At 38.8% G+C, this 24,465-nt stretch overlaps 1 long non-coding RNA gene across 1 annotated transcript in view; it reads right to left on the reverse strand.

The window, feature by feature from the left end:
• LOC132364929 (uncharacterized) overlaps positions 1-24,465 on the reverse strand; it is a 212,852-nt gene that overhangs the window by 186,427 nt on the left and 1,960 nt on the right. Inside the window, exons 2-3 of the long non-coding RNA XR_009502961.1 lie at positions 23,653-23,716; positions 14,190-14,273 (exon numbers count right to left, since the gene is read on the reverse strand). This is a non-coding gene — a long non-coding RNA (uncharacterized LOC132364929). The remainder of the gene's footprint in view (positions 1-14,189; positions 14,274-23,652; positions 23,717-24,465) is intronic.

Raw genomic sequence — 24,465 nt, forward strand, 5'->3', positions numbered from 1 at the left:
AACTGTACTTCCCTTTTCTTGAAGGTAAACCATGTTTGCAGCTGAATCATCCATTCCTGTAGAATCCTAGAAGTATAACAGCCTTCGTTCTGTTTCACTTTCTCTGTCCCCTTTAGTTCAAACTGGCAGTGTCTCTGTTAGTATAATCTCATCGCTATTCCTGTCTTCTGCTGAGATAGTTGACCAAATCCGGAGGCACCCATTATCTCTTTATCAAATGGTTGTTCAGCCACACCCTTATTGTTCTTTTCAGAATGCAGTTCCTCATTTTTTTGCAATATGAATAAGCTGAGATTTTCCAAATCTTCAAGTTCTGGTTGCTTTTTGCTTAACAATTCCTTCAATTTATCTCTGTCCTCTCCGATTTTACTATACGCAGTAAAGAGAAAGCAAGCTGCTCTCCCAATCCTTTACTTAGAAACCTCCTCAGCTAAATACCCAATTTCATTGCTCACACTGAAACATAATTCAGCCAATTCTTTGCCACTTTATAACAAGGTTTGCCTTGCCTCCAGTTTCTAATAACCTGTTCCTCCTTTGCATTTGAGACCTCACTGAAATTGCCTGTAACATCTGTACTTATACCAGCCCTCCATTCACACAATCTAGGCTTTTTCTAGCATGTGCCTCAAAACTCTCCCATCCTCTGACTACTACCCAGGCCCAAAGCCACTTCCACATGTTCAGGTATTTGTTAGAGCAGCACCCCTACTTCACAGTGCCAAAATCTGTATCAGTCAGCTTCAGCTGCCATAACAAAATATCATCAACTGGGTGGCTTAAATAAGAAATACTTATTTTCCCACAGTTTTGGAGGCTGGGAAGTCCAAGATTAAGGTTCCTGGTTATAGCTCTCTTCCTAGCTCATAGATTGTCATCTTCTTGCTATGTCCTCACATGGCTTTTTCTCTGGGTACAAGCAGAGAAAAAGAGAGCAAGCTCTCTGAGGTCTCTTCTTATAAGGACACTAATCCTATCAGATCAGGGCCCCACCTTTAAAACCTCATTTAACCTTATTTACTTCCTTATGAAAACGAGCAGGACCTTGTGGGGCTCCTGAGCATGGAAGCCTTTCTGTGTCTCCCATTGCTTGTTTGTAGGGAGCAGACTCCAGCCTCCATGACCTTCCCTGAGCTCCAAAGGGCATATTTGAACAGTTGCTAATCAGGGAAGGGAGGGAATGCAGAGACAAGGGAGGAACAGCCAAGAAACAATAGTGCAGTCTTGGGGCAGGGTCCTGGTTCCACCTCAAGGGATACACATAACAATATCTTTAAGCTCTTTATAGAACTAAAACCCCCAACAAATGGAAGATGTCAGCATTCTTCATTCCAGAGAAGACCACCTGAGGCCAGATTAAAGGAATCAGAGAAGCTCATCAAAAGATTACCTGAGACCAGATTAGAGGAGTGCAGGCCCTGCACACACCCTAATCTTATCAGCAACCCCTCCCTTGAACCATTGCTGTAAAACTCCTCACCAAAACCTCCCGGGTTGGGACACACAGTTTTTCAAGGGCTCAAGCCCGCTGTGTCCCCCTTTGCCTGGCAAAGCAATAAAGCTATTCTTTTTTACTTCACCCAAAACTCTGTCTGTGAGATTCGATTCAGCACCGGACACAGAGGCCGAGTTTTCAACATCACTTAGAGGCCCCATCTCCAAGTACAGACACACTGGGGGTTAGGACTTCAGCGTGTGTCTTTAGGTGGGAGGAAGAAACATTCTGTCCATAACACACACCTTAACCAAAAAGAAAAAAAAAAAAAAAACAGAAAGAGTAAAAGTAAAATGATGCACAAAGCTAAAACATGCTAAACACCAAACAAAACCTAGTGTAGCTATACTAATATCACACAAAATAGACTTTTAGGTAAGAAGCTTTACCAAAGATGAAAAGGAACATTTCACAATGATAAAGATTCAATTCCCCAAGAATACATAATTATTCGGAACTTGGTTGTCTATTAACATAGGTTGAAAATCTATAATGCAAAAATTGAAAAATCTAAAACAAAAAATAGAATATTCACAATCGTAATGAGAGATTTTAACATACCTCTTTCATAACTGATAGAACAAGCAGACAAAAACAATCAGGGCAGAGAAGATTTAAACAACATGAAAGTTGTCTTTAAAAGGCTAGGACCAGGAATTCCCTGGTGGTCCAGTGGTTAGGACTCAGTGCTTTCACTGCCAGGACCCAGGTTTGATCCCTAGTCAGGGAACTAAGATCCCACATGCTGCGTGGTGTGGCCAAAAGAAAAAAAAAAACAAAAAAAGGCTAGAACCAAAGCAAAGAAAAAGATAATATTTGCCCTTAGTGACCTAGAATTATTCTAGAAAATATCAGCATAAGATGTGAGGTAGTGATGGGGGAAGAGAACAAAGTGACATGAGAGCATTACTTGTCTGGTTCAAGGGAAACACAGACACTGAAAAGTTTCAGCACTCAATAGAAAAAAAATAAATATGACAGGAAGTTCCCTGGTGGCCTAGTGGTTAGGATTCCGGGCTTTCACTGCCGTGGCCTGGATTCAATCCCTGGTCGGGGAGATCCCGCAAGCCACATGGCCAAAAAAGGATAAATAAATAAATAAATATGACAATAAGCTTAGGCAAAGGAGTAACCACCGTAAGAATGAAAATAGAATGTATAGCTTTTTTTTTTTTTTAAACATCTTTATTGGAGTATAATTGCTTTACAATGGTGTGTCAGTTTCTGCTTTATAACAAAGTGAATCAGTTATACATATACATATGTCCCCATAGCTCTTCCCTCTTGCGTCTTCCTCCCTCCCACCCTCCCTATGAATGTACAGCTTTTAAGCACAGAGAAGAAAACTCAATCTATCCAATGGAAAGTGGGAAACTGAAATGATATTCACAAACTTCCCCTCTTAAAAAAAAACACCCAGGGCTTCCCTGGTGGCGCAGTGGTTGAGAATCTGCCTGCCAATGCAGGGGACACGGGTTCGAGCCCTGGTCTGGGAAGATCCCACATGCCACGGAGCAACTGGGACCGTGAGCCACAGTTACTGAGCCTGCGCGTCTGGAGCCTGTGCTCCGCAACAAGAGAGGCCGCGATGGTGAGAGGCCCGCGCACCGCGATGAAGAGTGGTCCCCACTTGCCACAACTAGAGAAAGCCCTCACACAGAAACTAAGACCCAACACAGTCATAAATAAATAAATAAATAAATAAAAGAACGTGAATTTCTTTAAAAAAAAAAAAAAAAGATATTGTTTAAAAAAAAAACACACCCAAGTGGTGAGTTCTGCTAAACTTTAAATAAAAATGCATTTCCCAGATCCACCACTGGGACTGTGTGAGCTTTGGGAGAGGTTATTTTGCCTCTCTGAGTTTTAATTTCTTCTTCTGTAAAAGGAAGTTATTGCACATAAAGAAATTAGCACACATAGGGAGATCAGCTCTGTGCTTTGTGACCACCTAGAGGGGTGGGATAAGGGAGGGTGGGAGGGAGGGAGATGCAAGAGGGAAGAGATAGGGGAACATATGTTTATGTATAACTGATTCATTTTGTTATAAATCAGAAACTAACACACCATTGTAAAGCAATTATACTCCAATAAAGATGTTAAAAAAAAAAAAGAAATTAGCACAATGTCAGGGTTAGGCATTCAGTAAACATTAACTACATCTTTTACCATTCCTACTAATTTTTACTGTTATTTTTACTACTGTTTCTACTCCCATTATTCATGTTTCTTTATAGTCTCCTGAGTCCCAGACATAATGAACGAACTCATGATAAGCCTATCAACATTTGTTTTAGTTTGACTTACGCAAATAGATATAATTAGATCTTGTAGACATGGGGAGTGTCTCTTTGCAAGATGAGATCCAGACAAAGAAAAGTTTGTGTGAAGTCCAAAGTAAGCCAGAAGTAGTACATGGTGGCACCGCTATGCAGCAGAATGCATTAAAGTGTCAGTTACAAAGACCAACTGATTTGCATGTGGAAGTCAAATTCTTGCCCAGTTGAAGTAAGTTAGAACAGCAAGCTGAGAAGAGCTCATTCTTGTCCGTGACTTGCTGGTAGGGAATCAGGAAACACATCACTAACGAGGTGTGTACATCAAGCCCCTACACCCTCACCTGTGTTTAATGGATAGCAAATCTCAATTTGAAGTTGGCTTTGCATATAGTCGGTGCTCAAGAAATGTTTACTTATCAATTTATCAACTTTGGTCCTGTCAATTTAGCAATTTCAATCATTTTATCAACCTGTCAGTTAGGCCATACATAGCTTGCCACTCTTCTTCAGATCCCAAGCATTTCCAAAACTGACTTGTTTATCAACATCAGACCTCCAGACCAAGGAGATCATACTCAGTGGAGTAAAATTCAAACCAGGAGCTTGTGTTATTCATTATGGATGAACAAAAGAAAATATGCTTTTATTATTAGTCTCTACAAAGATATGGTGAACCTGTCCTACCTTTCAGGAACTGTGACTTGAAAATTTAGTGGAATATTTATTGGCAACAAGAAAAATGAACACCTGAAGAAGCTGGAAAATATATCGAGGATAAATGCTTAAGTTCATAGCAAAATATCTGGCAAGAAAAAGAATGTTAATGGTAGTGTTAAATACACAATGGATTCAGTTATGAATTTTCCCATCAAAGTTTCACTTCAAAATACAAACACTGCAGGGACTTCCCTGGTGGCGCAGTGGTTAAGAATCCACCTGCCAATGCAGGGGACACGGGTTCGAGCCCTGGTCCGGGAACGTTCCCACATGCCGCGGATCAACTAATCCCGTGCACGACAACTACTGAGCCTGCGTGCCACAACTACTGAAGCCCACGTGCCTAGAGCCCGTGCTACACAACAAGAGAAGCCACCGCAGTGAGAAGCCTGCACACTGAAACGAAGAGTAGCCCCCGCTCGCTGCAACTAGAGAAAGACCACGAGGAGCAACGAAGACGCAATGCAGCTAAATATGTATATATATATATATATATATAAAAACCAGTGCAGACTAGTCAGTGTTTCATAATGGAAAAAAGGCATATCTTAGGAACTAGTTCGGGGAGATATTTTAGTTCCCTTGCTTTGTTTTTCAATTACTCATTTGACTATTTTGTGCACTTCCTTTCCTTGGGGAGATATTCTGAATCTGATCTGATTGTTTTCTTAAACTTATTACATGTGTGCAAAATACTTTTGGTATTTGCAAATTTACAAAATGTTCTTAACCTCAAGAGAAAATAAATAAGTTAGAGAAAATTAAAACAAGGTCCAATCATTAAGCACATTTTTTGAAATCCCTCAAGTGTAGGAAGAATGTAGGTAGAAGAGAACAACAGTCAGACTTGGGCCAGAACCTAGAGAAATCTCTGAAGATGTCAAAAATGATTTCATATGAGTAGTTGTGTTTGTGTTTTTTTCCTGAGGATTTCTTAAAAAGAAGAGTTGGAGAAAAGCATGAAAGAGGCAAGCTTATCAGAATTCAAATTTGGCAAGGATATTTTGGTGTAGTTAGCTTTCCCCAGCCCATCAAGTTACCACCTAGTGATAATTCAATTTCTTTCAAATCAATGGGAAGGGACCCAACCTAGCACTAAGGGGGCATAGAAAGATGAACAAGACTGGATTCTCACCGACACGAACTAGTTAAGATGATGAAACTGGTTAAAAAATTTTAAATAATACTATAATATTGTATAAGATTATGACATAACCATATTATAAAGAGAATTTCCAAGGTCATCTTCTCCCAGAAGTCAAAGAGAGATGAACTCTACTTCTCGTCTGTTTAAATCCTTCTTACCCCTTAGGCTTTGGTCCTACATCTGTTTCATACTCTACAAAACTTTCCAGCTTTCTTGTTGTTAATGCCGCATATGTGATTCCATTATAAATATCCTTTGATTTTTTTTTGTTTTTTTGGAGTATAGTTGATTTACAATGTTGTATTAGTTTCAGATGTACAGCAAAGTGATTCAGTCATACGTATACATATAGTCATTCTTTTTCAGATTCTTTTCTCATGTAGGTTACCACAGAATACTAAGTAGAGTTCCCTGTGCTATACAGTAGGTCCCTGCTGGTTATCTATCTTACATATTGTAGTGTGTGCATGTTAATCCCAAGCTCCTGATTTATCCCTCACCCCTACAACACTCCTTGATTTTAGTTCTAAAAATCATGCATGGAAGGAGTGTCTTTAGCCCTAAGGAAGCATAACATGCAGGGGCAACAGAGCATAGTGGTTAAGAACACAGACTTCAGAGCCAGATGATTTTGGTATAAATCTCAGTATCACCAGTGTGCAACTTTGGGATAGTTACTTAATCTCTCTAAGCCTCAGTTTCCCCATCTTCAAAATGGGTGTATTAATAGTTCCTACCTCATAGAGTTGTGAAGATCAAATGAAGCAGCAATTGTACTTGGAAAACTAGTGGGCGTAAATATTAGCTACATAAGCATTAGCTATTATTAACGTTTGATATAGGTATATTCGTTCATGCATTCCACAAATATTTCCTGAGTGTCTATTCTGTGCCAGATACTGGTCTAGGCACTGAACTCCAACAGTGAATAAGACAGATAAGGTCCCATGGAGCTTCTGCTCTCATCTCAACAAGGAAATGGGTTCCTTTAGGAAAGAGAGTATCAAATACCATTTTGTATCTCCCATGGTGCTTTGCACAAAATAGACAATAGGTGTTTGTGAGGAAATTATAATAAGTGGAAGAAAAAAGATATGCTTCGAAAATCTTGCACTCCTGGGCAAAGAAAATAACAATTATGTATAGACAAACCAACTGTATTCTGCTAAGAAACTCTGGAATCTAGTCCTTTAACATTTCTTAAAAGAATTCCTTGGTAATTGAAAATATAGAGGATTACACGAAGTTTCCACTGTACCATGCCACATTTTGCTCACAAGACAAAGGAATGCATGGCACAGAGCACACTTCGGGCAGGTGAGCCCCAATCACCTTGGGTTTTGTGGTCGTTCAGTCTGAAGCATCTGACTGCCAATTAGAAGGCTTGGCTTTGCTCTCAGCCTTAGAGCCACAGGAGGAAATCATGTGGCCAGAGTGACTGTAAGAGGCCAGGGAGGCCCAGGAACGCCTAGTTAAGGAGTTTCACTTCTCTAAGACTTGAGTTACTAAACACATGTTCACCTAGGACAGTAATTTATTTAATTTTAATTCATTCTTCACAGTAAATAAGAATCAGATATTTTCTTTTTTTAAAAAAAAGAGGGCTTCCCTGGTGGCGCAGTGGTTGAGAATCTGCCTGCCAATGCAGGGGACACGGGTTCGAGCCCTGGTCTGGGAAGATCCCACATGCCGCGGAGCGGCTGGGCCCGTGAGCCACAACTACTGAGCCTGCGCGTCTGGAGCCTGTGCTCCGCAACAAGAGAGGCCGTGACAGTGAGAGGCCCGCGCACCGCGATGAAGAGTGGCCCCCGCTTGCCGCAACTAGAGAAAGCCCTCGCACAGAAACGAAGACCCAACACAGCCAAAAATAAAAATAATAAATAAATAATAAATTTAAAAAATTAAAGAAAAAGAACCTTGGGAATTTCTACTCTAATTATAAAAATATGTTTTGTTCATCGAAAGAAACTAGAAGCTATAACTTTGCACACCTACACAGACTTTCTAAAGAGCAAGTTTTGAGAATTGTGGAGAAACTTAGAGGGAGTTTGCAAAAACATTGGCCTGGGAAATCAGGAGACCTGGGTTCTAGTTTTGATTGCAATTAAGTAGCTGGTTGAACTTAAACAAGTGAAATAACATCTCTGGACCCCAGCTCCCACATCTATAAAATAAGAGCTCTTAGGTGCCCCTTCCACCTCTGATTTAAGTATTTATTAAACAATCATGTACCGTAGGCCCATCTCTTTCACACGGTAGTGAAAACAACCTTGTATGATAGTTGCACTTTACAATGAGGAATTTAAGGCTCAGAGAAGCTCGTTTATTTACCCAAGGCACAGGATATGGGTCAAAGGTGTGATTTAAGGGTATCTTCTGATTCCAAGTCACATCCTCTTCTTACCAAACTACAGCTGCCTTTAACGTACTGGGGTATAAAATGGCTCTGGGTTGGAGAAGAAAGAAAGTTCCTGATAACAAAACTTTATTGCCCTCTTGACCCTTTTGCCCAGGGTTAGCTCTGCTCTGTCACTTCCCTGTAGGAAAACCTCTATGCTTTACATTTGTGAAGTGAATAGTTTAAAAAGTTGAGTCTTACCTAGAGACGGTCTCTGAGTTTCACTGAATGGACATTCAGAAGATGTGTTCTCAAATAAAGGCCTTTGCCTTATTTCCACCTGTGCCCCAGTGATGGTGGAGAAATGTAATCAGAAAACAGGATGGCATGTAGATCAAATCCAACCATAATAATCTCCCAGGAACCATCAGACATAGTCATTGTGCCAGTTATACCAACAACTCCAGCAAAAGTAAGATATCCACCCATTCTCCCTGCTAAAGGGATAGTCCCTTAATTACCACCCAAGTTTGGGGCAAAGACCTGTCCTATGGCTGGCCAATCCATAGTCTTGTCGTTGGACTACAATGTGGCCTGGCCAGTAAATGCTTATCCAGACCAGAATGCCTGTTCTAGGAATCTGAGTAGTGAAATACAGAAAAAGTAGGTCATTTGGTAGCCATAGAGAAGGTACTGGATGTACAGTGTCTTCATATGGACACATGGTGTCTTCATATTAAAGTTGGGCACCCAACAAAATACATCAGGAGCTGGGGTACCGGTTCTGGCCAGGCAGGTGGGGCCTGCTGAAGGTCCACAGCCTCCTCCCCATGGCTGTGCTCCCTAGGCAGTTCCTGGGCCTTGGCAGACGATGGCCATGGCAGTGCCCACATAACTGTCCTGTGCATCCTGGGTCACTGGTCCCAGCTGTGGTCCCAGCCCCCACTTACCCACACCAGAAGTGCAGCCCCCAGCAGATTACCACACCAGTTCCATAGCCTGTGAAAGGAGATGCGTTCACAATGCAAATGAAAGCCATGGGTGCTCCATCTGGGCAGAGGGAGCCGGAGCCAAAAAAAACACTTAGGCACCCAGATCGAAATGAACAGACCCCAACTTCTGAGGATCCCAGGCTTGTGTTAGGTTCCAAATTATTTCCCAGTTCCTGTTCCATTTTCTATAGAGATTTTTCTACTGTGAACCCTGTGCTTGGGTTTCTGAGAGACCATTTTTCTAAACAATATACGTATACTGCTACATTAAAACTTTTTTAATTATTGGAATAGATGACTCTCTAGTCTTTACAACCAAAAGAGCTGAATAAAACTCTGCACAATTATTTTAGTATACTATATACTACTAAATTCTATTTAGTAGAATAGAATTCTATTTAGTAGAATAAAGTCTATTGGGTAGAATAGTAAACTATTTTGTTATACTGTATACTACTAAATTCTGCTATGTTAAATAAGACGGAAATTAGTAGGGATTTGGCACCTGGTTTGCTGATTTCAAGGCCTAATTTATTTGCTGCATTATACTGCCTTGTCATTCTTTGGGCTGATCGGACTGGCTCAATGATAACCGTTGAGAATCTTAAGAATTCAGTAGGACATACCAGAAAGAGACATCTAGCACCATGCTTTATCTATCAGCCCAAAGATCACATTCTTCTAAGGCCAATTCCATATTCTCTGGGAGAATATGGGCATTTTGGGCATTTGGTTTTAATTCATCTATACCTTCTATACCAATAAGAAGTTTTTCCAAATGTGATGAAACTATATGTAGAAATATGTGTATTGATTATTTATGAAAGTAATAAATATTCTCACAGTAGGTCAAGCAAGCTTCTCTTTAGAGAAATTTTTTGGCCAATAAAGTTGAGTCAAAGGGTTTCCAACCTCTGACTTATTCAAGGCACTCAGCCCTGTAAATTTCATTTCCATTAAGAATAATGAGCTCTGCATGCCTTAGAAAAGAACAAAACACTTTGTTCTTTCCCTGAATTCTGACTCTCAATGCCCCTACTGCATCTAGCTCTTCTGATGCTCATAGGAACCTTCTTCACATATTTTAATTTAATGTTAACATTTCCCTCATTGGCTCATTAACTGCCCTCCCGTGCAGGTTAACCAATGAGCCCCGAAAGAGGTCTCCTGTTGCTCTGCAAGGATGATGAGCAATTCTCACCCTGCACTTCAGCCAACAAAAATGTTGGGCCTTTTTACAAGCAGCAGAAGTCCCAGAAGGTCACACAGTTCCATGGCATAATATATGCAGAAAAAATAGTAAAAAGTTTTATGGCTCTAGGAGAGCCAGCTGGTCTCAGAAATGCCCCAAGGCAGGTAAACTTGCCGTGTCCTCACTCAGCCTCATGCCTTGACAACATTAACCAAGGGCACTTAGACTTGAAGTGCTATTTGGGATAACCCCTTGCACCAGGTTCTTCATAAGTGCATTTATATCTAATTGGTGTGTTATCTAAGAAATCAGGAGAATTATTTATTTAAAACATGAAAGCTAAGTTCTGTTAATGAATGAGATGTTTTTATACTCTTGGCAAGCCAAGAAATATACGTTCCACTTTTCACTAGGAAAGAAACAAGACCTTTTGCCGATAGAATTTCAGTTGGATGTTAGCCTCTGGTAGCTGACTTCCATCCAATCCAAGTATTCCTTGAAAAGCCTTCCCTACTTCCTGAACATATACCACAATGATAAGTGTACACAGGGATATTATCAGAAAGTGGGGAAACCTCTTCAAAGGTTACCATTTCATTACAGACCCCTTTAGATGGTCAATACTCACACCAAGCAGGAGATACTGGGTGTGGTAGCCCCTACAAAATACAGGGGAGAACTGGAGGTAGGGAAGGATGATCCAAGTAATTTAAGGAGAAATCCACCCACTAAGAATCATTTATAACATTTACTCACTTACTGAAATTGTAATGTTTGTATAAATTTCCTTAATACATAGATTTGCTCAGGTTGAGGGTCAAACCATGAACATCTTGTCCTAGGTGATATTTGGCACCCCCAAAATGTCATGGAGTGCCCAGAAGGCAAAGTCTTTGCCTTTTATCAAATATTCATCACTTTGCTTTTGCATTTATATAACTATATATGTATGTGTATTAGGAATATGTGTGTGTATATATAATGTATATATATATACACATAATATATGTATATTACATAATATATATGTGCTGATATATATACATAACACATATACATGTACATATAACATGTATTCTTTATGCATAATTATGTATATATACATAATATATGCATTGATATACATTACATATATATTCTTAACACACACATGTATAGTTTTTTCTTCACTGAACTCTAAGGTAATCATCACCCAAAATATAATTGCTTACAGATTCTGTTTAGTTTCCTAAGATTCCTTGATCCTACAAACATTAATCTGGTCCAGGAAATTACACTGGCTAGATGCCTTTATGAAACATTGACTGGATTTCAAAAGAAATTCTATTTCTTCAGAAAAAGAAAGATACGATGTCCATGGGGTCTTTGGGAGAAGACAAAAAAATCTAAGTGATTCAAAACTATCGTTACTGCCTGCAGGTAAAAAGGCATATGTATCCCAAATGTCGAATCTGATTATGGAGATCAGACTCTAGGAGAATGTGACTATAAAAAATGGAGATATTAATTGTAAAACGTATTAAATGTATATAAATAAACCTATTAACTCTCGACTGCATTTGCATATTCATTACTCAATAATACATTAATCGGCATGTAAATAATCTATATCTTGTTAATTACATCATTAATAGCATTACCTGTTTACAGCAGCACTATCCAATAAAAACATATGACTCACCCATATATATGTAATGAAAATGTTTTCATTTCCCAATCAAAAAGTAAAAAGAAATTGAAATTTAATACTATATTTTACCTAATATGTTCAAAACAGTAATGTTTCAACATCTGATCAATATTTTTAAATTATTAATGAAATATTTTACAGTCTTTTTACAATTCATGGTGTATTTTACACTTGCAGCACGTTTCATTTCACACTGGCTGAATTTTCAGGGCTCAGTAGCCCCAGGTGGGTAGACGGTGCAGGTCTAAGCGTGCTGGATATTAAAGGACTGCACACTATACCCACTACCATCTCCCCCAGCTTTCAACTGGGGGCCAGTACATGTTAGAACTTTAACTTAGCCTGTCTTTTACATCCGCCATGCTTGTGTCTTTAGAGGTTCGAAATAGGGTCTAAAGTTTAAACTGTTTTTAATTGATATTAGTTGTACCACGTTAAGAAAATTAAATCAGTGGTAATTGATGTATTATTTCCCTATTGCGGCTATAACAAATTACCACAAACTTAGTGGCTTAAAACAACACAAATCTATTATCTTATAATTCAGGAGATCAGAAGTTTAAAATGGGTTGGCAGCCTTCCTTCTGGAGGCTCTGGGGGAGAATCCATCTCCTGGCCATTCCCAGCTTCTAGAGGCCACATATGTTCCTTGGTTTGTTCTCTTCTTCCATCTTCAAAACCAGCATCTTCAAATCTCTCTCTCTCAATCTGACTGCTACATCCATCACCACATTTCCTACTCTTACTCTGACTCTGCTCCCTCCCTCTTAGAAGGAGCCTTATGATTACATTGAGCCCACTTGGATAATCTCCCTATCGCAAGATCATTCATTTAATCACATATGTAAAGTTCCCTTTCGCCAGGTAAGTTAAAACTGTCACAGATTCTGGGGATTAGGATGTGGACATCTTTGGGGGACCATTATTCTGTCCACCACGATTGAATATATGCAACTCTGGCCTACAGGGAAAATTCTGTCACAACACATTTAGTTATGACATAGATCTACATGTGACAAAAACTAGCTATGTCCTAGATAGCTGTTTCAAGCAATATTTCAAAAGCATAAATATGTAGTACAATAAATATTAGACATGTGCTCAGCATTTGTTTTTGATTAGTAGGATTTGGCAGTTTCTAGAAGTAATTTAAGCTGGAAGCTTGTACTTTTTGATCACCTTCACCCAATTTAAAAGGTACAAAAGGTCAAAAGGTGCAAACTTCCACCTTAAATTACTTCTAAAAACTGCCAAATCCTACTTATTAAAAACAAATGCCAGGCATTTAAGTTCTGGGATGTAATGTACAACATGATGACTATAGATAACAATGCTGTAGTGTATATTTGGAAGTTGCCAAGAGAGTAGATTTTAAAAGTTCTCATCACAAGAAAAAAATGTGTGACTATGTGAGGTGATGAATGTTAACTACATTTATTGTGGTGATCATTTCCCAATATACACATATATCAGATCATTATGTTGTACATCTTAAAATTATACAATGTTATATGGCAATTACATCTCAGTAAAACTGGGGGAAAACAGAAGTAATTTACATTTATGCTCTGATGACTTACAGAAAGTCAAGATAATAAGTGCCTGAGTCAAGACTGTAGAGAAAAACTCCATGTGTATATGAGCTATTTTTTTTTCTTTTTTTTGGCTGCATTGGGTCTTTGTTGCTGCGCGCGGGCTTTCTCCAGTTGCAGTGAGCGGGGGCTACTCTTCATTGCGGTGCGCAGGCTTCTCACCGCGGTGGTGTCCCTTGTTGCGGAGCATGGGCTCTAGGCGCGTGGGCTTCAATAGTTGTGGCATGCAGGCACAGTAGTTGTGGCTCACGAGCTCTAGAGAGCAGGCTCTGTAGTTTTGGCGCATGGGCTTAGTTGCTCTGCGTCATGTGGGATCTTCCCGGACCAGGGCTCGAACCCGTGTCCCCTGCTTTGGCAGGCAGATTCTTAACCACAGCACCACCAGGGAAGTCCCTATATGAGCTATTTTAAGCTGCTTTTCCAAATTTGCCAGGGCAAATTTTCACTCACATTCCCAAGTAATTAGTGCCACTTCTAGTATAAGTGAGCCATAAAGGTATACTCTCTCACAAGAATGTAATAAAGTTCCTGAATAGGCCTCCTGTTCTTTGCTAAATTTATGCCATGAAGTAGAAAACATTTTTAATCAAAACAACAAATATTTAATGAGAATAATATGAGGAAGGCATAGGGCCCAGCTCAGAACATTCCATAACTTAAACTATCAATTCAACTTTCTTAAGAATAACAACTACTTTAAGAATTTCATTAGCAATCAGTATAGGCAAAAATGATAATTTTACTTACAAACTGTTAATTGATCCTGCTGGAATGCTGTCCTCTTAAGGCTCTCTCTTCAGCTTAACCATCTTCTGAGGTTCTATTTATACACTGAAAGAGGCAGTAATTGAAAGTGTAAAACATGTGTTCCTGAACTGCCTGGAACACCACCTGAATTCCCCACCAGACCCTTTGTGTGTGCTCTGGCTCCAAGTATCTTGTCCTTGGGGGACATATTAGTAAGCTAGGGCTACCATAACAAAATATCACTGACTAAGAGGCCTTAAACAACGTATTTCTCGGAGTTTTGGAGGCTGGATGTCTGAGATCAGGGTGCCAGCATGGTTGAGTTCTGGTGAGAGCCTTTTTCCTGGCTTGTGATGGCTGCCGTCTCACGAGGTACTCACATGGCAGGGAGAAAGAGAGACAGCAAACTCTCTGATGTCTCTCCTTACAAGGACATTAATCCCATCATGAAGGCCTGCCCTCTCATGACCTCATCTAAGCCCAATTATCACCCAAAGGCCCCACCTCCAAATACCATCACATTGGGGATTATGGCTTCTACATAAGAATTGTGGGGAGGGGGCACCACAATTTGGTCCATAGGAGGGGATGTGCAAGATCCAGGCAAAGAAAAGTCTCAGAGTGACGGTACATGTTCTGGCAACCACAATCAAAGTCAGCTCTTCAGTCATCCTCCAGCTCTCGTGGGGACTTCTTCCAGACTGGGGACAAAGTAAATGTGATTACTGCTAAAAGCTCATTTCTCCAGATCTCTAAACATGGCTTCAATGTGCAACCTCCAAAGGGTGTTTTCTACCCAAAAGTGTAGCTTTGCAGTTAAACAATTACATTCTTGAAATGAGGTTGTAACAGAGAAGAACAAACCTGACTCCATATTGGATGTATTCCTTTAGCTCTAATCTTTGTGCTCTGTTGCCTGTGCTTAGTCATGCTGGCTCTGCACCTTTTGTAAAAGAAAGTTGCCTATAGCCTGAAATATACAGGATAGCTCATTCTCAAGGCTCTAACCTTTAAAGGTACAGTAAGTCCCCTACATATGAACGAGTTCCATTCTCATAGCACATTCGTAAGACCAATTTGTTTGTAAGTCCAACAAAGTTAGCCTAGGTACCCAACTCACACAATCGGCTATATAGTACTGTACTGTAATAGGTTTATAACACTTTTCACACAAATAATACATAAAAAACAAACACAAAAAATGAAGAAAACATTTTTAATCTTACAGTACAGTACCTTGAAAAGTACAGTAGTACAGTACAACAGCTGGCATACAGGGGCTGGCATCGAGTGAACAGGCAAGAAGACTTACTGACTGGAGCAGGGAGAGGAGGTGGGAGATGGTAGAGCTGAAGGATTGTCAGCAATAGGGGATGGAAGGCAAGCTGCAATTTCACTCACATCCTGGGCTTGAAATAAAGATACTGTACTACTGTACTCCACACAGTACTGTAAAGTACACAAAAGCACAACCACTTGTAGAGGATGCACGCACGTGACAATGTACTCCAGACATGTGAACTAATTTACATGATTGGACATGGGAACGCAGGTTCGCATCTTTGAAAGTTCACAACTTGATGGTTCATATGTAGGGGACGATGTATAACACTTTTCCATTCATATAGAGAAAAAAAGTTGCAGAACAAAGAATAATTTGTCTTGCTGGAGGTTTATAGGAACATTGTGACCAGACCTACCGTGGACAACCACAAGAACAAAGAATTACAGCACCAAGAAGTTTGCAACAATCAGTCACACCCCCTCCCTTTTAGTATAAAAGAAGCCTGAATTCTAACTCAAGTAAGATGGTTCTTTGGGACACTAGTCCACCATCTTCTCAGACTGATGGCTTTCTGAATAAAGCTGCTATTCCTGAACTCTTCTCTAGATTTATTGGCTTGTCATGCAGCGAGCTGTACGAGCTTGGGACTCGGTAACAATGTCGAGATTGAGTTTTCTTGAATTGACATCTCTACAGAGAAACCAAAAGCCTAGGTAGGAATATGACTTTCTTACCTAACCTCACTTTAAATAGAAATGGATAGGGTAAAGTTTCATAAGCCAGGGGAAAGATTCAGTTTATGATTCCTAAACTAAAATATCACTGTGCAGAAAACAGAAGTGAATGATGAGTATCCACGATGATCATTTTCATGAAAACTCAGTTTCAAAAAGACCCTGAATTTTATTCATGATTTGTCTTTTTTTAAAAAAAAGGAAAAGGGTAATCATTAACCACAGAGATTAACTGGAAATGTTGTCTATTTCTGTGCTTTATCCTGTATAAACACAATGTAATGATGACTTCTGTTGGGAATTTCAGGAAAACATGACTTAAGACTACAGCAAGGGTGCCATTAAAATGTGAATATTAACTTTCCAATAATTTCTAGAAATTGAAATGGAATCTGTTTGGCAATAACATGACATTTTGACACCAATGAAAATATTTTATGTGGTTATGTAAGTGATAAAAATGAATGTTTTATAAAAATTTACCCAGAAGGACTTATAACTAGGAAAAACAGTCATAATTAACAAGATTTCATAAAGTACACAGCAGCCAAAGATAACTTTTAGACCAGCTGAAGGTGATGAGGTCATTGCTGATCCTAAGTTCATAAGATCTGAGCACATGTAGAGATTTTTTAAAGCACTTAAAAGAATTAATTTTCCAATATAGAGAGGCTGAGAGAGTCTCCCTCTTCTACGTGACTTTGCATTGTGCCAAAGTAATGGAATTGAATGCACACTTGAGCTTTTCTAGCAGCCGTTCCTATGGTGCAGAAGTAAATGTGTCAACCCTACCAGCACCAGCTGGAAAAGAGACATGAGTGTACTATTTCTGAATGTATTATGGAGCCTAGATTTTGTTTCCAGGGTAGAATGTGTCCAAAGCAACCAAGTTTAAGAAGAGGGTTGTGAAATTATCCAGTGGATGAGTAACCATCTTAACAGTTCAACTGGCTGATGCAAAAAGAGCTGTACTGGCAGGTAACCATACCGCTTACTGTGCTGGCTGTGTAGTATTGGAGAGATTCTTTTTAACATTTTTAACTGAGATTTTTATACCATGAGAATATTAACAACAGCAAGGTCAGAAGAACAAAAACCAATTCTGTCAAGTATATATATATATGTATTTTTCAATATGAACATCATTGATCACTAAATTTATAAGGTCTACTGAGGATTTTTAAGTCAATAATAATTATGATAATAGTAATAATAATAGAAGGCATTTCATTAACTAAAACATGCTTATCTTTGACTCCACATTTAACTGTAATTTTCATTAAAATATTTAAAATTATACTTCTAAATCTAACCAATAACAAATATATATATTTTAGTGTGTCATAGTTTGTTTTTTACAGCTATTTTAGATTCACAGCAAAATTGAATGGAAAGTACAGAGTTTAAATACACCCCCTTCCCCTACACACATACTGCCTGCCCACAATCAACATCCCCCACCAAAGCAAGATATTTGCTACAATCGATGAACCTTCACTGACACATTATTATCACCCAAAGTCCATAGTTTACAATTAGGCTTCAGTCTTAGTGTTGCACATGCTATGGGCTTTGATGAATGTATAATGCCATGTATCCACCATTTTGTATCATACAGAATAGTTTCACTGCCCTAAAAATCCTCTAGCCTCTGTCTGTTCACCCTCCTTCCCCACTAAACCCTGGCAACCACTGATATTTTTACTGTTTCTATAGTTTGTCCTTTTCCAGAATGTCATATAGTTAGAATCATACCATATATCACCTTTTCAGTTTGGCTTCTTTCCCTTCAAAATATACATTTAACTTTCCTCCATGTCTTTTCATGGCTTGATAGTTCATTTCTTTCGAGAGCTGAATAATATTTCATTGTCTGTGACGTATCACAGTTTATATATCCACTCACCTACTGAAGGACATCTTGGTTGCTTCCAAATGTGGGCAATTATGAATAAAGCTGCTTTTGTTTGGATTTAAGTTCTCCATTCCTTTGGATAAATATCAAGGATTGCTGGATCATATGGTAAGAGTATGTTTAGTTTTGTAAGAAACCACAAAACTGTCTTCCAAAGTAGCTGTACCATTTTGCATTCCCACCAGCAACGTATGAGAGTTCTTATTGCTCCACATCTTTACCAGCATTTGGTGTTATCAGTGTTTTGGATTTTGGCGATTCTAATAGGTGTATACTCATATCTCATTGTTTTAATTTGAGATTTCCTAACTATACTTACTTACAATCTGTATGTCTTCTTTGGTGAGGTGTCTGTTCAGATCTTTTGCTCAGCTTTTAATTAGGTTGTTTGTTTTCTTATCCTTGAGTTTTGAGTGTTCTTTGTATATCTTGGATAACAGTACTTTAAGTGTCTTTTGCAAATATTTTCTCCCAGTCTGTGTCATAGTGTTTTAAGTGTAGTGAACAACCCTGAAAGGTTGATGCTTTATGAAAACAAACAAACAAAAATTTTTGAAAAGAATTCTTTTGTTGGAAAGATTTAGAGTCATTCTTGAAGATGCACTAAAAATGATCTATCTTTGACTCATGTGTTATTTCACTAACTACTAAACTATAGTGGAATTAACTTAAATAATCTACATAACCCCCTTACACCAAGAGGAGACTTGGAAACTAATCAAGGTTGGTTCCACTCTTGGATGTCATGAAGAGAGCCAGCTGCAACTTGTGGTTACTATTAAAATGCAAGCCAGGCTAAGATGAGACAAGAACCAGCTAAATATATCTTGCCAGAAAAAAAGAGAAGATATTCTCTCTTATGTAAGAGGCTTATACCAAAGCCTTTTTAAGAGTAGAAATATACCTTGTTGCAATATGGTATTAGACTCCATTGCCGCTGAGAAAAAAGAATTCTCACTAGGAAGATGAAATCAAAATGCCTGACTAAGCATTTGATTTTACTACCATACCACCAATACCACCAGTAATGATGGAACCAAATATCCTTAAAATAACAAATGTAAAACATCTCTGAAATAAGAAGGTATTATCACAACATACCAGAAAATGCAGGGAATCCCCATGTATCAGTGAGGGTTTTGTTGCATACCATAGGATCTACTCTAATTAGTTCAAGCTAAAAGGAATTTTTAAAATACGATATCCAATGGGTATTATAATCATTGAAAGGTTTAAAGAAGATCAGCTCTGAACTGAACTTCCAGGAACACCTCCTAAAGGCACATTACAGAACTGAGCTACTGGCCCTGCCACAGTCAGGAAACCATGGAATCAGGAATCAGCTGCTGCAGCTGCTAACTGCAGACTCAAATCACATACACCCCCATCCACAGCTGCAAAATGAAGGAACTGTGCTCTGCCTCTCGATACCCATGAAGCTAGAGGCCTAACACTGAGAATCCTGTCACAGTTGTTGCAAAAAAATCAAACTCCTCTACAACTCAGCTTGCCAGCAGAAATAACACAGGCAAGAAGTCAGCCTCTACATCAGAGTGTTCCACTCTTCCTTCCAAAACTTACGTGGTTGTAAATGATTGGTGGGATTTAAATCACATCTAAAACTGGAGCTTCAGGGGAATCTAAAAAATGTAGTTTTTGAGGGTTGCAGCCTCAATAATCCAGGAAGACTTACTATAAGGAAGATGGAAAGGATACAGGGAGTGAGGTGATACAGTGTCCCACTCATCCTAAAAAGGGAGCAGGAAGCACGTGACTGCCAGAGGAAAGTCAGGAGTGACCAGAGAACGCCAAGTGTACAGGTTGTGGACACAAGGAGTTGGAGGGAATCCTGGAGCAACCACCAGGGTGGCTGATTCCATCAATATCAGAGCAGTAGGCAGGCGATTTCTAACTCCCCTCTAACTCCCTCTGTTGAGTAGATAACAGACACAGACTGGAGTACTGGATATGAGTGTTGGGCCAGAGGCCATGCTTAAGAGAAACAGGGAGCTCCACTTCCTTAAGAGAAGTTACTGGTATGCTCTGCCTGGCAGCACAACTCCTCATCTTCTCAAAATCCCTGGAGGCTAACTGTGGTATGCATACTGCTTTCATACGTAGGCTAACAGAACCTCAGCTACAAAGATGAGCATGCAACCGAAAATTAAACACCTGAGGTAAACAAACACCATGAAAGAGAAACATACAACATAATGAAAAAAGGAAACTTCACCAAATTCGAATTTATACAGCAAACAAATGGAAACTTCAAAAAAAAGTAAATCTCAAAGGGATGAGAATAGATATTGCCTCCATGAAACAAAAGATTATTATTTTTTAAAACCCTATACTAGGAAGAAAAAGGCTTACCAAATAAAAATCTCACTAGAGAAGGCAAAAAGCAGAATATGTTCAACTAAAGAGAGGACACGTTAGCTGGAAGCCTAAATTTCCCTCAAAATGGCAGAGATGGTGTAGAGAGTGCTGTAGTATGTCACCCAGATTCCCCCTTAGGGACCAAGGCACTCCACCACCTTTGGCTGCTGACAGCTCACAGCCAAGTCTCTCTCCAGGAATTGCCCTTAGGAAAGAGAATTGTCTGCCCAAGGTTATATGTCCTTTCCCCAAAGGCACACAAGTCCCCTTGCTTGAATTTGGGACAATCTGAAGGGTCATCCCAGCTCCAGAGCTCCATGTAAGGTCAGCTGAGGCCTTGGTTGCAACTGCATCATGGCTCAACTTCTCCCTTTTCCCTACCTTGCCTCTCTCCCCCTAACAGATATTGTTTCTTAGAGAACTTGGGCAATAAACTTCCTGTACACACACCTCAGAGTCCATTTCACGTAGCCCAATCTAAGACAGATTGAAAGAATAAAAATAAAAAGACCTGAAGACATCTAGGTGTATCTTCATCTATATGACTGGATTTCCAGGAGACAAGAACAGAGAATGAAGGAGAGGGAAAATCAAAGAAAACATAGAAATACACTTCCCAGAACTGATGGAAGAAAGACTGATCACATTGAAAGAGTCCACCAAGTATTTAACAAAATGAAAAGTATATATACACATATAGTATTAGTCAGTGTTCTCCAGAGAAACAGAACCAGGATGTGTATATATAGGAAGAGTTCTATTTCAAGGCATTGTCTTGCACAATTACAGAGGCTGACAAGTCCCAAGATATGCAAGGTGGTCCAGCAAGCTGGAGACCCCAGAAGAACTGATGTGGTAGTGCAGGTTCAAAGGTTATCTGGTGCAGAATTCCCTCTTGCTCTGGGGAGGTCAGTCTTTTACTCTATTCAGACCTTCAACTGATTGGGTGTCAGCCCACCCACACTGGGGAGAGCAATCTGCTTTAATACAAGTGAACTGATTTAAATATTAATCTCATCTGAAAACACCCTCACAGAAACATCCAGAATAAAGTTTCACCAAGTTTCTGGGCACCATGGCTCAACCAAGCTGACACATAAAATTAACCATCACACATATAGATCTACTTATGGATATGCATCTCCTACCTTGAGTCTTTCAGAAAACCAAAAATATACATTTCCAGGGCCAAAATTAAATTTTCTATAAAGGAATAAGACTCAGATTGGCACTACATCTCATCAGCAGCACTGGATGTTAGGAAGACACTGGAGAAATATTTTCAAAATTCTAAGGGAAAATGATTCTCAACCTAGAATTCTTTATACACACAAACTACTTCTTAGGTTGAAGAGTAAAATAAAGATATTTGGGGTATTACCATCAGTAATAATTAATAAAGGATGTATTCCAGCTAAATATGAGTCCTAGGAAAAAACATGGGATACCATAAATATGTGGATCAGAGAGCCAGTAGAGTCATTAAATTAAAATCACTGTCAGCTGTTTTTAAAAAAAATCAAAAGTATCATCTAAATTCTCAGGTGATCTCAACATGGGAAATGGGGTTGGGAGACATTAGGAGAAACAAGTGAAAGCATGCTAAAATTTTTATCTTTATTAAGAGAGGATATGATGCTGATCAGTGGGAACACCGTGAGAACATAATGTCTTTGTGCGCATGTGTGTGTTTCAAAGTTTAAGGGTGAAAAAATTACAGTGAAAAAAGGACAAAGGCATAGTAGAAAATGGAAACAAAAAGAAAGCAGTGTTGTGTTCTTAATCTTAAGCAAGGTTGAATTCACAACAAAAAGCAGTAAGCAAGACAAAGACATTTTATAGTAAACATAATCCTCAAATAAGATGTATTGATCATAAATATCAATGACCCAACTGGTATATCATGAAAATTCAAAAACTACCAAAAAATATATAAGTAGACAGAAGCATGCTAATAATGAAAGACTTTTGATTGCGTCGATTATAAACAATTAAATCACTTCATTCAGGCCATAGAAAATCAAGAAGATATAAAATAAGATTCTAGAAGATCTAACGACCTAACTAATAAGGTAGATCCAAATAATATAGTGAAGTCTATACTTTAAAACCAGAAAATAAAGAGCAGAGAGTGGGAAAGACATTACTAAGCACAATGCAAGAATCAGAAACTTTAAAAGTAGATTTAATAAATATTTTAAAATACCTGCATAGCAAAAAATACTGAAAAACAAAATCAAAATGCAATAACAAACTGAAGGCAAATAATTACCAAACATATGAAAAACTTTCATGTAGTAGACAGCTCATGTTTTTTGCCCAGCATCTATATCAGTACCACAGTTTTGCTTTGGTGGATCATTTTGGCTCTCTGGTTGTGGTGGGCCCACCCCCTCCGGGTCCCAAGAGAGGCAGGGGGAGATCATGTCATCTACCTGGTCACAGGATCAAGTCAATCATTAGCACATGACCTATTCAGAGCCAATAAGAAAGAGCGAATGATAAGGACTTGTCTGTGCAAGCAACTGGAGAAAAAGACTCTTCCACTGAATTTGGTGGCATGAAGCTGTAAAGATGCAGCCATCTAGGTACCAAAAGGAGGATTAACCTGAGAACGAAGCTGAAGAGGCAAAACTAAGGAATGAACCCCAGAGCCATATATTGGTGCCTAAATAGATTAGATAGAAGTAATCAGTATTCTCAATGTCTTTAAATATATGTGGGGCGGGGTGGTGGGCAGGCAGAGGATAAACAATTAGAAGAGACTTTGAGGCTGAACTTTGATATGTAGAAAACTATGCAAGTGAAAAAGTACTTATCACTAGGTGTTGTGGGTTGAATCATATTCCCCAAAAAGACATGTTGAGGTCCTAAACCATCCACCCACCCTCACCTCTGTGTATATGCCCTTATCTGCAAATAGAATCTTTCCAAATATAATCAAGTTAAAATGAGGTCATACTAGAATAGGTAGGGCCCTAAATCTAATGACTGGTGTCCTAATAAGGAAAGATTTGGAGATACAAAGACATACAGGAAAGAAGGCCATGTGAAGACTAAGGCAGAGATGGGCGCTACACTGCCACAAGCCAAGGAAGGTCAAGGATTGCTGGTAACCCCCAGAAGTTAGGAGAGGCAAGGAAGGATTCTTACCTAGAGGCTTCATGGAGAGGATGGCCTATCCAACACCTTGATTTTCAGTTTCTCACTTCCAGAACTACGGGAGAATAAACTTCTTTTAAACCCCTTAGTTTGTAGTAATTTGTTATGACAGGCCTAGGAAACTAATATACTGGATAATTATTAACTTTAAGGAAAAGCAAAAAGTTGTACAAGAAAGCAAATGTAACTGGTATATTACACATCTGTTTTGAGTAGCATTTATATAAAAAAAATGTAAAAAAATCATGATATAATCATATTGAGAACATGGGGAGAGAGGGGGTGGCAATTACATTTGTTTATTTGAGGCAGAAGAATTAAATTCTTGCCTTCTATCATGAGAACTTTACCTCCTACTATGGGAACTCGACAGATAATGCTAAAGTTGAGAAATCAAGTAATATCATTATAAGCTTGGTATATAGAAAGATGGGAATAAATGGCAAAGAAACAGCTAAAAGTTGAAAATGGCCACCCCTGGGAAATGAGACATGAGAAGTTGGGTGCTGGGGTGTTAGAGTGGATTGTTTTTTCATAATAAATCATGTAGAATTATTTGGTCTATGTATGTTATCAACCTTGGTAAAAATAAAAACAAAACCAAAAAGGAAAAATATGCAAAAATGAACAATTCACAAAGGAAGAAACTCAAATGATGAAAATATGAACACATGCCTAACCTCAGTTAGCAATTAGAACAATTTAATTTAAAATAAACAAAAAATAAATCTAACAATATTAAATATTAAAATCTGCCACAAAGAGGTGGCAGAAATATAAATAAGTATAATTAGCTTGGGGAGA

Source organism: Balaenoptera ricei, chromosome 4, assembly GCF_028023285.1.
Source record: "Balaenoptera ricei isolate mBalRic1 chromosome 4, mBalRic1.hap2, whole genome shotgun sequence".
Lineage (NCBI taxonomy): Eukaryota > Metazoa > Chordata > Mammalia > Artiodactyla > Balaenopteridae > Balaenoptera > Balaenoptera ricei.